This window comes from Amphiura filiformis, chromosome 13, assembly GCF_039555335.1.
Source record: "Amphiura filiformis chromosome 13, Afil_fr2py, whole genome shotgun sequence".
Classification (NCBI taxonomy): Eukaryota; Metazoa; Echinodermata; class Ophiuroidea; order Amphilepidida; family Amphiuridae; genus Amphiura; species Amphiura filiformis.
In genome coordinates, this window is record NC_092640.1 from 10,995,954 (window position 1) to 11,011,994 (window position 16,041).

The window sequence follows — 16,041 nt, forward strand, 5'->3', positions numbered from 1 at the left end:
TTAAAGTTTGAAATGAAGAATGATATGCCAATTTTTTGGTGACAGTTGTGCTTTGTGGATGTTTTTCTAATTATCTGAGCATAAAAAGATGCAAAATACTACAATTCTAAAATAATTTTATGAAGGTTTTTTGGTTCAATGGACCAACTGATGTCACAGCATAGAGGCGCCGAGCTGTAGAGCATGGTATGGTTGACCTCATGTTCGATGCACCACTGCTAAAAATCGAGCTGCTCAACTACCAAAACATGCTGGTTCTAGGATAGAAGATATCATAAACTTTTGAAAAAATGGTGTTTTGAATGAAAGAAGACGTTATAACCATGAGAAAATGATGATTTCTTGGGTACCTTTTATTTAATACATTTAAGAATAGGAACTTGATTTATTGGTGTGATCCCTTAAAGTTTGTTTATGATGAGAACTCGATCAACTTTGGAAGTGACAGGGATGTGCGGACAGCAGTTTGAAACTAGGGGTCTTTTGGTGAGAGCCTAGACACCAAAAGAAAGGGGTCTTTCCTTCGATGAGATGGCCCCCCACAAGGGAGGTCTTTTTGTGAAACTGGGGAAAATCTTACCAAAAATGGGGGTCTTTCCATGAGGGTGGGAACAATTTGGGAAAAGTAAAAAAGTTGATACAAAATTTTCAAAAAAGTCATCATTTTTTGAAAATTTTTGACAAAAAAGGGGGTCATTGGGTGAGAGGGAGTTAAGTAAAAACAAAAAAGGGGGTCATTGGGTGTGAGTGAGTTGTAAAATGGTGTTGCTGCACATACCCATCACCCAAAGTCAGTGCCCCCCCCCCACTCCGAATAACTGCAAATATTTTGTATTGAAGTGTGACTTACCTGGTTTGGTACAAAGCAGATCGAGTTGTGTCATTATTCCATAGATAGTGCCCATTCAGCAAGGGATCATTGATGACAAGGATATATGGAAAATAAAAATACAAGATACACTACTGTTAGCCTGTATCTCAAAATCATATCAAAATGCACATCCCCGACACCCATTTTTAGTGAGTGCACCCCCTGGGCTGGACCCCCAGGTGGGATGCAGGTTGCCCTAGCTGATATACCGGTAGATTTTGAGGTATTTCTTCAAAAATAAATATACTTTTTAGCCAATTTTTTACACTGTTGTCAAATGTGTCCCCCTTGAAAGTTGTCTGCTACTGGGATGATTGGATAAACAAACTTGTAAACAAACAAACATTTATTTTCCTTACACATGTTAAAACCAATGTCTTGTTTGAATAACTTAAGGGTAGACGAGGTATTGTTGGTCGAAGCAGCCAAAAAAACATACGATTTTCATTATCTAAATGAATATATTATTGAAAAATAACACTTTGATGTTTTGCAAAAGGTCATTCTGCAAATCATATACTTTGAAAACTTGCTTAATTTATTGTTGTTCAGAAGTTATGTACGTTTTACAAAAGTGTTGTTGTTTCAGCCCTCTTTACAGTTTACAACATAACCCAAGAACCACAGGACCTACAAAAGTATATCTGTGATATTTGAATTCTTCTACTGGCTCGCTATGAAATGATCAATGCAAATTTTGCCAAGTTCACTACCATTTGCAAGATGCTGTGAACTACCAAATTGCAACAGTTTAAAACAGCTGATAACCTTAAGACACCCATTTGTTATACCATAGGCCAGTTCAAATGAAGTCTCCCACATTGTCAACAGCCAGTGTCATAAATATAAACTTAATACTCCATTCCCTACCGTATCTGATTGGCTAGAAATCGATCGCCTGATCGCTCAGAGGTGTAGTACAAACTCAAAATGGAGACATGTATTCAATTCGATTGAAATCGATATTCTATTATTGACGCAGATAAAGAAAGTCGATAATGTACATTGTATTATGGATACAGCACCTGGATTTTACACAGGTTCCTTTGTATAATTCATTTCTCAAATAGTTGAATATATCACAATTTTTACTTTGGATTTCAAAATCTTTACTTATAAAATGCAGTAAAAGATATCCACAGCAAACAGCAAGGCCCCGCTAATTAGTGTATTGCTTTTCGAGTTAGTGGGAAACAAAACCTGCGTTTTACCTGACAACAAATCAAATTTTCTATAATAGTAACACCATATGTGGTACTGATCATGCGCAAATCGTAGAATAGAAACTAAGCGGCAGGCTCTAGTATCTCATATCATGTAAATGGTATGCTTAGCCTAGAGTCGCTCGGCCTATCTCGAACAAAATCGCCATGCGTAGCTTTTGAAAAACAAGAGGATTCGCCGTACTATCACCGCAATTTTTGACACGAAGATATAGGGATGATAACGCAGTGTCTCCTCTCTCATAAGTTTGGGCCCAAACTTAAAATTTTGGAAGTGGCTTTCTTTTCTTTTTCTCTTTCAGCCTCGCACATCACATCAAAGCTCCCATTGCAGGCCCAATTCGTTTTAAGGAATTTTATTTACTGTAACTTTAAATCCCAGTATGATTTGTTGAGAGTTGGCAAGACAGTTTATTAGAGTCCTTTAGGCCAATTACAATTGATCCTAAGTTTCCTGTTTCCCTCGCGCGTCCAAAATCAAGAATGGAAAAATATTTAATTATTTTATTTTTGTTTAGGTATTTTCATCTTTTAATTGACTTTGTAATTACTTTTATTTGCTAATATCTGTTTTTGATCATCTCAACTTTGATTATGAATATAAAACAAGAACATTGTAGGTTCCTTATAATATTAATGTAAAAATCAATTATATATGTAAAATAATTAAATCCGTAGTCTTAGTCAAAATGACCAAATGGACTGTTGATAATAGTCACGACCACATTTTCAAAATAAAGAAAGTAATAGATAATTAATAATTAATAGATAATTAATAATTAATAATTAAAAGTCGCCTCGTCCTTTATTTTCAAACTTGAAACAGGAAACTAAGAATTAATTGTGAAGGGCCTTATTAATTGGTATGGTTTGTATTTGTGCATCTTTTATCAGTGGCGTAACATGAATATGAATTTTGTGGTTCTCGACCTGCGCGGTTCTTGACGCAATTAGTGTCAAGAACAAACACCTGCTAAAAATTTGGAGACCATCACTCGCAAGCTCGGACGGACTTGTCCGCCAAAAAATCTCCCCCCCCCCGTTTGCATATTTAAGCGTTTACAATACTGTTTTCCTAAGCCTTTAAATTAGAGCGTTTTATTAGGATTTAAAAGGGGCCCCATGAATGTGTGCCAAAATTTGCTCCCCCCTTTCGGCTTGCCCCAAATTTCTTCCCCTCATTTTTATCCTCCCTCATAATAATTGCACAGTTAATGAATTGGTGCCCCCCCATTTTTAGCTGGAGAGGGAGTCATGCAATCATTATTGGCACGCCTATGTGGAAATTTTACTCCCCACCTTCCCCCGGCCCCGCTCTTAATAATTATTGCACATCCCTTTAGTGTTTAAAGAATACTTACCTAGCCGGACACCGCTAGGTCTTGTGATGCTATCGGATCTTTACAAGCCGACTTACGAACGTCCGCTTGTTCTGTCTTCTTCCAATTCTTTCTTCTTCTTCTTCTTCTTCTGGCAACCAATCAAAATGCTCTAGCTCCGCCAAGCATTGACAGATTTCAACCATATTTGACCCAAATGACCACTGGGTTAGGCCAAACCTTCCATTTGACTTTGATTTTGCTGTGACCTTTGACCTAGCTAAAATGGTCAAAAATGTGATTTCACAAAAAATGCTACTCCTTCCACAAATTACATGCAATGATCATGTGACTCATGCATATGAATCAACATGTGGCAGTGCTTAAAACTTGCTAAAAAGAATTGAGGTCAAAGGTCATTAAGGGGGTCATTTCTGGTCTGAAAGCTAAAAATATTCAAAAATCACTGTCTTTACAAATTATATAGCAGAGAGTCGCCTTTAGCACACATGCATTACTAATAGACAGGATATTAAGGATGCCTACAGTTTTGGGGTCAAAGGTTATTAAAGGGTTACTTCCGGTCAAAAACCAAATATTCAAAAAAAATTTATCTCAAAACGTAAACAGACCAGAGTAATATAACCATCATACATGAATCAGTGTTACCTGATGTATGCATGGTATTTTTATTTTGGGGGTCAAAGGTCATTAAGGGTCACTTCCTGTTTTTAGCTGAATAACTTTAAGAATTTTTATCTCAAGAATTAAACATGTTAGAATTTTTTAATTAAAATTGGAACAATACATTTTGTTGGTGTACATAAGGGTTTTTTTTTTTTCATTGAGGTCAAAGGTCATTAAGGGGGTCAAAAGGTCAATCAAAAATTTAAAAAAAAAATCAAAATCCATGTATAAGTTCCGATTAAGCTGAAATTCACTAGGAATCTTTCTTATGACATCCTAAGCACAATGCAAGAGCAGTTGACCCCATCCGTGACCCAAGGGTCAAGTTATAGGGGTCAAAGGTCAAATTTCGAAATTGGTCCAATCGAGCTCAAATTCAACAGGAATTATTCTTACGACATTCTAAACATGTTAAAAATATAATAATATTTATGACCCCAAAGGTCAAAGTTTAGGGGTCAAAGGTCAACTGCGGCGGCTTGTACTCAGAGTCTGTTGACTCTAGTTACACAGCCGTGACGTTAGTCACGGCTGTGTCTTTTTTCTTACAGGTTCTTTCTTCTTTCTTCTTTCTTCTTTCTTCTTTCTGCCGACCATTACATTTGCTCTAGCACTCACATGCTTGGACCGATTTTGACCTGACTTGGTCACAGCCATCATTGTCCATGCCCCTACATGTCACATGAAACTCATGGGGTCAAAGGTCACGCAGGGGTCATAGGGGTCAAAAACGTGATTTCAACTCAAAATGCTTCTTCTCCTACAGATTACGTATGACGGTGACCCCACTTGCACACATGCATTACTATTACCCAGTGTCTATGGGGTCCTCACAGATTTGGGGTCAAAGGTCATTAAGGGGTCACTTCCGGTATAAAACGAAAAACCTTCAAAAATTTTTATTTGCTAAGAAAAACATAGGACAGTAACGGTATGTTCACACATAAATTGTAATTACCCTGTGTATATGTGGTATTTTTGTATTTAGGGTCAAAGGTCATTAAGGGGCCACTTCCGGTACAAAACGAAATACCTTTAAAATGCTTCTTCTCCCACAAATTACGTAAGACAGTAACACCACTTGCATACATGCATTGTTATTATCCAGTGTCTATGGGGTCCTCACAGATTTGGGGTCAAAGGTCATTAAGGGGTCACTTCGGTATAAAACGAAAAACCGTCAAATTTTAATATATGAAAAGAAAAACATAGGACAGTAACAGCATGTTCACACATGAATTGTGGATACCCAATTCATATGTGGTATTTTTTTATTTGGGGTCAAACGTCATTAAGGGGTCACTTCCGGTATAAAACGAAAAACCGTCAAAATTTTTTATTTGCTAAGAAAAACATAGGACAGTAACGGTATGTTCACACATGAATTGTGGGTACTCAATTCATATGTGGTATTTTTTTATTTGGGGTCAAATGTCATTAAGGGGTCACTTCCGGTCTGAGACGAAAAACCTTCAAAATGCCCCTTCTGCCACAAGTAACATAGCAAAGTGGTGCCACATGCACCCATGCATTGACATTAGCCTATGTCTATGGCCGTTTTCATATATTTTGGGGTCATAAGGTCATTAGGGGTAACAACACGGCTGTGTTCGTGGGTTAGACCACAGCTTATTCTTTCTTCTTTCTGCCGACCACTACATTTGCTCTAGCACTTACATGCTTACGCCGATTTTGACCTAACTTGGTCACAACCATCATTGACCATGCCCCTACATGTCATATGAAACTCGTGGGGTCAAAGGTCACGAGGGGTCAAAGGGGTCAAAACGTGATTTCAACTCAAAATGCTTCTTCTCCTACAGATTACGTATGACGGTGACCCCACTTGCACACATGCATTACTATTACCCAGTGTCTATGGGGTCCTCACAGATTTGGGGTCAAAGGTCATTAAGGGGTCACTTCCGGTATAAAACGAAAAACCTTCAAAAATTTTTATTTGCTAACAAAAACATAGGACAGTAACGGTATGTTCACACATAAATTGTAATTACCCTGTGTATATGTGGTATTTTTTGTATTTAGGGTCAAAGGTCATTAAGGGCCACTTCCGGTACAAAACGAAATACCTTTAAAATGCTTCTTCTCCCACAAATTACGTAGGACAGTAACACCACTTGCATACATGCATTGTTATTATCCAGTGTCTATGGGGTCCTCACAGATTTGGGGTCAAAGGTCATTAAGGGTCACTTCGTATAAAACGAAAAACCGTCAAAAATTTTTATTTGCTAAGAAAAACATAGGACAGTAACGGTATGTTCACACATGAATTGTGGATACCCAATTCATATGTGGTATTTTTTTATTTGGGGTCAAACGTCATTAAGGGGTCACTTCCGTTATAAAACGAAAAACCGTCAAAATTTTTTATTTGCTAAGAAAAACATAGGAAAGTAATGGTATATTCACACATGAATTGTGGGTACTCAATTCATATGTGGTATTTTTTATTTGGGGTCAAATGTCATTAAGGGGTCACTTCCGGTCTGAGACGAAAAACCTTCAAAATGCCCTTCTGCCACAAGTAACATAGCAAAGTGGTGCCACATGCACCCATGCATTGACATTAGCCAATGTCTATGGCCGTTTTCATATATTTTGGGGTCAAAGGTCATTAGGGGTAACAACACGGCTGTGTTCGTGGGTTAGACCACAGCTAGTCTAGTTCTTCTTCTTTCTTCTTTCTGCCGACCACTACATTTGTTCTAGCACTTACATGCTTACACCGATTTTGACCTAACTTGGTCACAACCATCATTGATCATGCCCCTACATGTCATATGAAACTTGTGGGGTCAAAGGTCACGCAGGGGTCATAGGGGTCAAAAACGTGATTTCAACTCAAAATGCTTCTTCTCTCACAGATTACGTGATGACGGTGACCCCACTTGCACACATGCATTGCTATTACCCAGTGTCTATGGGGTCCTCACAGATTTGGGGTCAAAGGTCATTAAGGGTCACTTCCGGTATAAAACGAAAAATCGTCAAATTTTTTTATTTGCTAAGAAAAACATAGGACAGTAACGGTATGTTCACACATAAATTGTAGTTACCCTGTGTATATGTGGTATTTTTTTTATTAGGGTCAAAGGTCATTAAGGGGCCACTTCCGGTACAAAACGAAATACCTTTAAAATGCTTCTTCTCCCACAAAATTACGTAGGACAGTAACACCACTTGCATACATGCATTGTTATTACCCAGTGTCTATGGGGTCCTCACAGATTTGGGGTCAAAGGTCATTAAGGGGTCACTTCCGGTATAAAACGAAAAACCGTCAAAAATTTTTATTTGCTAAGAAAAACAGTGGACAGTAACGGTATGTTCACACATGAATTGTGGGTACCCAATTCATATGTGGTATTTTTTATTTGGGGTCAAATGTCATTAAGGGGTCACTTCCGGTCTGAGACGAAAAACCTTCAAAATGCCCCTTCTGCCACAAGTAACATAGCAAAGTGGTGCCACATGCACCCATGCATTGACATTAGCCAATATCTATGGCTGTTTTCATATATTTTGGGGTCAAAGGTCATAAGGGGTAACAACACGGCTGTGTTCGTGGGTTAGACCACAGCTTAGTCTAGTTCTTTCTTCTTTCTTCTTTCTGCCGACCACTACATTTGCTCTAGCACTTACATGCTTGTACCGATTTTGACCTAACTTGGTCACAACCATCATTGACCATGCCCCTACATGTCACATGAAACTCGTGGGGTCAAAGGTCACGCTAGGGTCATAGGGGTCAAAAACGTGATTTCAACTCAAAATGCTTCTTCTCCTACAGATTACGTGATGACGGTGACCCCACTTGCACACATGCATTGCTATTACCCAGTGTCTATGGGGTCCTCACAGATTTGGGGTCAAAGGTCATTAAGGGGTCACTTCCGGTATAAAACGAAAAACCTTCAAAATTTTTTATTTGCTAAGAAAAACATAGGACAGTAACGGTATGTTCACACATAAATTGTAGTTACCCTGTGTATATGTGGTATTTTTTTATTTAGGGTCAAAGGTCATTAAGGGGCCACTTCCGGTACAAAATGAAATACCTTTAAAATGCTTCTTCCACAAATTACGTAGGACAGTAACACCACTTGCATACATGCATTGTTATTACCCAGTGTATATGGGGTCCTCACAGATTTGGGGTCAAAGGTCATTAAGGGGTCACTTCCGGTATAAAACGAAAAACCTTCAATTTTTTTTATTTGCTAAGAAAAACATAGGACAGTAACGGTATGTTCACACATGAATTGTGGGTACCCAATTCATATGTGGTATTTTTTATTTGGGGTCAAATGTCATTAAGGGGTCACTTCCGGTCTGAGACGAAAAACCTTCAAAATGCCCTTCTGCCACAAGTAACAGCAAAGTGGTGCCACATGCACCCATGCATTGACATTAGCCAATGTCTATGACCGTTTTCATATATTTTGGGGTCAAAGGTCATTAGGGGTAACAACACGGCTGTGTTCGTGGGTTAGACCACAGCTTAGTCTAGTTCTTTCTTCTTTCTGCTTCTTTCTTCTGGCAACAAATTTCAAAATGCTTCTTCTCCTACATGTTACATCCTACAATGACGTCACTTGCACATATGCATCGGCTATATCCAGTGCCTATAAATTATTCACAAATTTGGGGTCAAAGGTCATTAAGGGGTCATTTCCGGTATAAAACCAAATATCTTCAAAATGCTTCTTCTGCCACAAATTACATATTACGATGATGTCACTTACACATATGCATCGGCTATTACAGGTACACAAATGTTATTCTCCGATTTTGGGTCAAAGGTCATTAAGGGGGTCATTTCCGGTCTGAAAGCTAAAAATATTCAAAAAATCACTGTTTTTACAAATTAAATAGCAGAGTGTTGTCATTAGCACACATGCATTGCTACTAACCAGGGTCTTTGGGGTGTCTACAGTTTTGGGGTCAAAGGTCATTAAGGGGTCGCTTCCGGTCAAAAACCAAAAATCATCAAATATTTTCATTTTTTTTTATCTCAAAACGTAACCAGACCAGAGTGACATAAACTTCATATATGCATTAGTGTTACCCGATGTATGTACGGTATTTTTATTTTTTGGGTCAAAGGTCATTTAGACGTCATTTCCGGTTTTAAGCTAAATAACTTTAAGAATTTGTATCTCCATAACTAAGCATAATAGATTTTTTAAATTTAAACTGTAACAATGCATTTTCTCGGTGTATATGAGGGTTTTTTATATTGGGGTCAAAGGTCATTAAGGAGGTCAAAACGTCAAATTTGCAAAAAAATGTTTAAAATTAAGGAAAAGTAGTTGTATCTCAGCCTATGGAAGACGGATAAAGCCCCTACATATGCTGAAGTGATGCACCATTAATGGTGTGAGATGTCCATAATAGACGGTCAAAGGTCAAACTTTAAGTTAAGACTGCCATTTCCGGCCCCGGCTAGGTCCAGATCTGTAACCAGATCTAGTTTTTGTTGTTACAAGCCGACGACGGATGTCGGCTTGTTCTGTCTCTTCTCAATTCTTACAAGCCGACGACGGATGTCGGCTTGTTCTGTCTCTTCTCAATTCTTCTTTCTTCTTACCTAGCCGGGACACCGGCTAGGTCTTGTGATGCTATCGGATCTTTCTTTCTTCTTCTGGCAACAAAGCGTGACATTTTGCGTGACTTGCCACGTTTACCTAGCTCTCTTATGCTTTGACAGATTTCAACCATACTTGAGCCAAATGACCACTGGACTAGGCCAAACCTTACATTTGACTTTAACCTGACTGTGACCTTTGACCTTGACCTTATGGTCAAAAATGTAAAAAAAAAAAAAAATGCTTCTCTTTCCACAAATTACATGCAATGATCATGTGACTCATGCATATGAATCAACATGTGGCAGTGCTTAAAACTTATTTTAAAAAATTGAGGTCAAAGGTCATTAAGGAGGTCATTTCCGGTCTGAAAAATTTGTAAAAAATATTCAAAAAATCACTGTCTTTACAAATTATATAGCAGAGAGTCGCCATTAGCACACATGCATCGCTACTAGCCAGGGTCTTTAGGATGCCTACAGTTCTGGGGTCAAAGGTCATTAAGGGGTTACTTCCTGTCAAAAACCAAAATTATCAAAAATGTTCAAAAAATTTTATCTCAAAATGTAAACAGACCAGAGTGACATAAACTTTATATATGCATTAGTGTTACCCAATGTATGCACGATATTTTTATTTTTTTTGTCAAAGGTCATTTAGACGTCATTTCGGTTTTAAGCTAAATAACTTCAAGAATTTTTATCTCCATAACTAAGCATAGCAGATTTTTTAATTTAAACTGTAACAATGCATTTTCATGTGTATATGAGGTTTTTTTTATATTGGGGTCAAAGGTCATTAAGGAGGTCAAAACGTCAAATTTGCAAAAGAATGTTTAAAATTACGGAACAGTAGCTGTATCTCAGCCTATGGAAGACGGATAAAGCCCCTACATGCTACAGTGAAGCACCATTAATGGTGTGAGATGTCCGTAATAGCCGGTCAAAGGTCAAACTTTAAGTTAAGACTGGCATTTCCGGCCCCGGCTAGGTCCAGATCTGTAACCAGATCTAGTTTATTTTGTGCTTGAAGTTCACTGAAGTGGCAACACTGGGTTTTTGTGCATGCAATGACCTGTGACCTCTAATAAGTGCACCAATACAATGTGCACTGTACACTGTATTGATCATGTTGTTGTTGGTTGGGACAAACACAATATAGCCATGCACTGCAAGCTCTAAAGCTCCACTGGGTATTTTACACTTGTCAATGATTCTTCAATGCAAGCATGATAGAACAGTGTGCCTGTGAGCCATAATACAATTCATCTGACTCTGCCAGGTAAGGAATGTAATTGTCATACATGTAACCACAGTGCATTTATCATATTTAAAATTGTAATTTTTAAGCTTCCTACAAATTGCATCACAGTACACTGAATTCAATTTTAATTACTATAGTATAACAGTGTTCAAGCTTTGACTTTCGTTTGGTGGCTAAATGTGTGACAATAATATTTAATGAGAAGAACCCAAAGAGTACACCTTCACTTATTTATAAAATCAAATATTGTTGTGAAATAATTAAAAGGGCATTTCGTGATCCACAGCCTCATCCCCCATGCACTTTTCTCAAAAAAAGTTGAGATTTTTATATCACTGGAAACCTCTGGCTACATCTCTGCACCAGAACGAAATTACAACGCATTGTCTATGGAGCAGTGTAATACACATAATCATGCATAACTCGGATTACGCAAAATCAGAATCAACTGAAATTTTGGGAATAGGTTTTTTTCGTGGATATCTAATGAAAAATGACATAAATAGAGGATGCTAGGATCACGAAATACTCCTTTAAGGCCCATGAAAGTCAATTCCGAGTTTATCATCACTTTTTTTTTCCAGGTTGGTGATGTGACTTTTTCATTTTTCAATTATATTTCATCAGATTTCATTATTGACCTAAAATGCATGTTGATTTAAAGCCAAACTCATACATGTGATTTATAAACATGTTTTTTTTATATGGGTAAGGACTAGGAAAGTTAGAAAAGAGCCTGGTTTGCTTCCAAGTTATGAATATATGTTTTACAAACAAAAATATATGTTTCCAATTGCTAAAACTGGTGAAAACACTGATACTGAAAATAATGCTTTTTTTTGGCATTTTTGAAAATTTGACGCAGGTATTTTTGGTTTCCAAAAATTGACGCGTGCGGGGGACGATAAACTCCGAATCGACTTTCACGCGCCTAATGCCCGCTCTAGGCAAAACGAGTCAATAGTTGCTTGTACATGTAATAGAGAAAAATATTTCAAAATCTTTAATAGGAAACTCAATAATCAAGTGCGAAGGGCCTTACTTCCAAGGATAAAATATTATCTAGTTACAGATTTTGGCACTCAAAACTCCCTATTTTGGCTGAAAATGGCCATTTTTGGGTGACAAAAATTTTGACCTGCAGATTTCCTGTGAGTGTATATGTGACGTGTCATGTCAAAAGGAGACACTTTTGGGCAGGCAATCAATTTTGAGGTTTTTACATATCTTAAATATAGAGATATTGTGCTCCACAACGCCGTTTTCCCTAGTGAAATCGGACATTCCTAAGCGAAGGTATTGAGTTCGTAAGTAATGGTATTATAAAATTGGAAATTGAGATATCAGCCTAAAAATATTATTGACAATGTTGAGAGTAGTAATTACCTTGAAAAAATGTCTCAAAAAATACAAGATGCCAGTTATATTCCGGTCTGAAACTGTCAGACAATATTTTAAACATTAATAACATCACAAATTCGCAACAAACCCAAATTGTGAAAAAATCACCCCCGGGAGATTTTTGGCTATTTCTCCATTTACGATCCTGCCCAAAAGTGTCTCCTTTTGACATGACACGTCACATATGCATGAACATGAAAACTATTAAATAGTGCCTAATTTCATATATGCTAATTGTGTAACCAGGGTGCAATTGTGATATTAAAAGCATTGAATGGGAGCCATATGTGACCCATTCTGACAAAACCCGGAACAAGTCGCATTTTTGACATTTCATGATTTGAGTAAAAATATAAGCACTGGGCAATAAGTTTTAAAATGACACCAAAATTATATACATAGCATCAATACTTTTCAAGATATGGATACTTTATGGATACTTTTGTAAATGATTATGATAGGGGTCCTACTTTGATATTTTTGCCATTCTTGCATGAGTAATGGGCTAATTACTTTCCTGCATTATACACAGGATTGAATAGAGATTGTCATATATTTTTTTATTGTAGTTCAACTGTCAATTATTTATTAAATATAAACCTCTTTTTAATCATTTAATTTGCAAGTCCATAGTCCCATTTATAGGTCAAATACCATGAAATTAAGGGATCCAAAATGAGCGTTTATTATGCGTTTCGACAGTATTTTTTGTGGGACATGAGAGCACCTCAGACCTATCGAATTGCATTCTGAGTACTGAAGCATGTCTTTCTGATATCAAATAATTTTCATTTTTTTTTAAATCACAATATAATACAAATTTTATGACAAATTATAAAAATTTGATATTTTTCAAATTTTTGATATATAACAGTCCTCGAAGTAAATTATATAAATCTAATGATATATCTTAAAGTGTATGTAGCAGGGAGGAAAAGCCGACGGTCAATTGAAAATTTTGACCTTTCATATTGAAGATATGGATTTTTTCCCAAAAATTAGACCTAATTTTTTTTGGTGTTTTGGGAAAAAAATCCATATCTTCAATACGAAAGGTCAACATTTTCAATTGATCGTCGGCTTTTTCATCCCACCTACATACACTTTAAGTATAAATCATCAGATTTATAAAGTTTACTTCAAGTACTGTTAAATATCAAAAATATCAATTTTAATGATTTGCCATAAAATGTGTATTAAATTGTGAATTTCAAAAAATCAAAATTATTTGATATCAGAATGACATTCTTCGTATTCAGAATGCAATTCGATATGTCTGATGTGCTCTAATGTCCCAAAATAAATACTGTCCAAACGTCATACCCCAGCCCTTAAGAATTCCAAAATTTTATTATTTTTTTTATGGGAATGTAATTTTTAAAGGCCTATTAACTCAAAAATATGCCTGGCGACTTGATCCGGGTTTTGTTGGGGCTGGTCACATATATTTCTTTATTTTTGTAGCAGGGGTAGAATTAAACTTGAGGGTTTAAATTCGGGTGACAATTGATATAGAAAAAAATACAATATTCGCATCATTTTCGATCTGAAAAGGCCATATCTCCACAATGGTATGAGCTATAAGGATGCTTTAAGGTTATTAATTATTTTAAACTGTTGTGATTTGGTAGTTCACAGCATCTTACGAATGGTAGTGAGCTTTGGCAAAAACTGCATAGCTCAATTCATAGCGAGTGTGTAGAAGAATTAAAATATCACAGATATACTTTTATAGGTGCTGCGGTTCTTGAGTTACGTTGTAAAGAGGGCTGAAACAACAACACTTTTGTAAAACGTACATAACTCATTAAACGACAATAAATTAAGCAAGTTTTCAAAGCATACGATTTGTAGAATGGACTTTTACAAAACATCAAGGTGTTAATTTTCAATAATATATTAATCTAGATAATGGAAAATCGATTTTTAGGTTGCTTCGACCAACAATGCCTCGTCTACCCTTAAATGGTTTTATTATTGCTCATTATTACAATAGCTAAATGGTGATATAACAAACAAATAAGCTAGGAGGTTTGAGGCTAAACAAAAGACATGTTGCTCTTACCAATGCCTCCCTCTTGAGCAACTACATGTTTTTGTTTAGCCCTGATGAGTATCCCATTTTGTAGGACTTTTTTTTTTTTTTTGCTCTAATTTGGGGACTTCGGGTGGAAATATATGCCTGTTTACATTTTCTTAAGTCAGATTTAGATTCTACACACAATTTCACCTCGCCTAAGCTAGAAAATATAAGCCTACAGAAACCGGGTGTCGGGGGAATTTTCAAAGGCGCCCTGCTATTCTGATCCTAAAATTAGTGGGACAAATGTGTGCGAAAAACAACAATTTTTGTGCTAAAATGGCCATTTTACCCATATTTCCCATGTTCTCCTTTTTTTGTGTCAAATTTTTAGGGACCTAGAACCTCCCCTGACTATGGGCCTGATGCCCCATCTCTACAAATCCATAATTTGCAAATTTGCTTTATTTATTGTTGTTAATGAGTTTATGCTATGAAATGGGCAATGAAGTTTTTGCCAAAAAAAAAAAATTTAGCTCGACACTACCATTTGCAAAGATGCTGTGAACTACATGTAGTACCAAATCGCCACAGTTTAAAATAGTTAATAACCTTAATGGTCATTCAACTAATACCCATAATTTTTGGAAATGCCACCCAACACTCAAAATATGCTAGCTACACGTACAACCCCATGGCTGCAACTCTGGTCAACCAAAGTGACATAAAATTAGCTTCCGGTTTCCATACTTTTATTTTTGTTTTACCGTGCAGTATCTTATCTTATCTTACAGATCAGATCCAATAAAGATGGCACAGTCTCTCAAAGGACACATAAAATCGGAAGTCTACCTGAGACCTCTCAAGTGTAAATATTGCCAACGATTTTCCCACGATGTTAGAAAGTATTTCCATCACCGCCGTCGTCATGAGCAACAGATTCATCGTTACTGGTATAACTGCAAGAGGAAAGCGGCTCCAAATCGCCATACAAGCCAACTACCTGAGCAAATTCCCACTCGACTTACATGCACCGTAATCTCCATAAAGGATGTCCCTACGCAGTTATGAGAAGAGGCCTTACAAATGCCAGTATTGCAAAGAAAACTTTAAATATTTGGATGACCTCACCACGCATGAACAGACTCATTACACAGATAAGTCTTGGCCTTACCAATGCCAATATTGCAAGATAGGCTTTTCACAATTCACATACTTATCTAAACATAAGCCCATACATAACAAGGAACAGACTTACAAATGTCAATATTGTAAGAAAGGCTTTGTACATTTGGGAGACCTCACCACGCATGAACAGACTCATTACACAGATAAGTCTTGGCCTTACCAATGCCCACATTGCAAGATAGGCTTCTCAGCAATGACATACTTAAAAACCCATAAACGCATTCATCACAAACAGCAGTCTTCTTACAACTGCCTTTATTGTAAGAAAGGTTTCTCACAATATAGAAACTTAATATATCATGAACAAAAAATGCACACGCCAAATTTGACTTCAAGTTCATACGATTGCCAGTACTGCAAGGAAAGCTTTGAACATATGGGAGACCTCACCACGCATGAACTGACTCATAACATAGAGAAGAATTATTGGCCTTACCAATGCCAATATTGCAAGATA

The 16,041-nt window shown here is 36.9% G+C and overlaps 1 protein-coding gene across 1 annotated transcript in view; it reads right to left on the reverse strand.

Annotated features, from left to right (window-relative positions):
* LOC140168002 (nephrocystin-3-like) overlaps window positions 1–16,041 on the reverse strand; it is a 279,876-nt gene that overhangs the window by 154,515 nt on the left and 109,320 nt on the right.